Source organism: Nestor notabilis, unplaced genomic scaffold, assembly GCF_000696875.1.
Source record: "Nestor notabilis isolate BGI_N333 unplaced genomic scaffold, ASM69687v1 scaffold17597, whole genome shotgun sequence".
NCBI lineage: Eukaryota > Metazoa > Chordata > Aves > Psittaciformes > Psittacidae > Nestor > Nestor notabilis.
This window is the reverse complement of record NW_009937979.1, coordinates 1-1,577: the sequence shown is the minus strand read 5'-3', so window position 1 is coordinate 1,577 and position 1,577 is coordinate 1. Positions and strand designations below refer to the sequence as shown.

General features: G+C 59.4%; 1 protein-coding gene across 1 annotated transcript in view; it reads left to right on the top strand.

Moving 5' to 3' along the window:
• LOC104409274 (peptidyl-prolyl cis-trans isomerase FKBP1A) overlaps positions 1 to 452 on the top strand; it is a 1,173-nt gene extending 721 nt beyond the window's left edge. Inside the window, exon 2 of the mRNA XM_010019101.1 lies at positions 258 to 452. The gene's annotated coding sequence lies outside the window, so the exon portion shown is untranslated. The remainder of the gene's footprint in view (positions 1 to 257) is intronic.
• Positions 453 to 1,577: the final 1,125 nt, after the last annotated feature.

Genomic DNA, 1,577 nt, shown 5'->3' with positions numbered 1-1,577 from the left:
TGTTTGAGCATGCCGTGTGCTCCTTGTGTTCTGTTGCACTGCTGGGCTCGACTCCCCTTGTGCCTCTCTTGCTGCTGCTGTGTGGGTCCTGCGGTGTGGGCAGGATGGGGCTGTGCTCTGGGGGCTGTGGGTCCTGCGGTGTGGGCAGGATGGGGCTCTGTTCCTTGGCTTCTGCTTCGGTCTGTCGGTGCAGTTTGGGATGGCAGCTCCGTGCCCGGAGCCTGCTCCTCCCCTGAGCTCCCCCCCTCTCCCGGCAGGTTTGGCACATGGAGGAATCCAGAATCTCAGCTTCAAGAAGAGTGCACATGACTTTGAACGGAGCTTTTCCTGATAGCCCACTACACATTGTATAACCTTACACCTTGATTGAATGCCTTTGGTCACTAAGCTTTGCGTCTGACTCTTCCTCCTTGTATCGTGTTTTTATGTCTTTTTAAACTCTACGCCGTAAACCTCAACTCTTTTTTGGGTCAAGTTCTTCATCTTATTTTTGTTCCAGGTGTAGCCTGCGTTTCGCCAGTAGCACACAGATGGGCTGACCTTAGCTAGGAGTCGTTTGAACAAAAGGAAACCTGGTAGTTACTCATTTTGGTGCAGATCTCATGGTGGTTTCAAACCAGAAATTGCTGCTGCTGCTGCAAAAGCCATAGCAGAGGGAGGCTGCCGAGGCCGAATGGATGCGGAGAGCTGGGACTGTGTGTAGGTCCCTGCCTGGAACCGGGGCACTGAGGGACAGGGGGGGACACCGTGGGGATGCTCTGCTCGCTCGGCCGTCCCACGGTGAACCTTCCTCCTGCACCTCAGCCCACGTTCAGATTGGGTTTCCATCAGTGCTCCTCCACACCCTGAACGTTCAGAGCTTACACTGAGCTTAAAGATAAAGGAGAACAGCAGAGGGAAGGTGCTGCCTCCAGGGGAGGTGGTGGGGAGTCAGCTCGGAGACACCCCGTCCCCTCTGTCCCCCCTGGGGAGGAAGCACCAGCCCCAGTAGTGCCCGCTCTGAGCACACGGGACGTTCTCCACCTGATGCTGGTCATCGCCGCTCGCCTGCTCCCATCCGATGCAAAGCTTCCCGCTGCTCCGCCTCCCCCCTGCCTGCCCCTGCCTCGTGACGTGCTCAGAGCGTCCCCGCTCCCTCCTGCGCCGCACAAAGGTACCACTTTATTCTTGCAATAAAAACGCTTTATGCTGGCTTTTCTCAGCACCGTGTCCTGGAGGTTTTTCCCTCGCCCTTGTCTATCGCTCAGCACCGCGGGGGCCGGGATCGCAGGGTGCTGTGGGTGTTGTGCCAGGGCTCCGTGCCAGGCTAATGAGGTGCTGGGGGTGCTGTGCTGGGTTCATGGGGTGCCGTGGGTGCTGTACCAGGGCTCCATGCCATGCTCGTGGGGTGCTCTGAGTGCAGTGGATGCTGTGCTGGGCTTGCAGGGTGCTGAGCCAGGGCTCCATGGGGTGCTGTGGGTGCCGTGCTGGGCTCGCCCGGTGCCGTGGCAGCACGAAGGGCTCTGGCTGTGCTGGTTCGCTTTGGTGTGAGGCTCTGGTGCTTGGCTGTGGGAGCACCGGGGGCCGCCCGGGGCTCG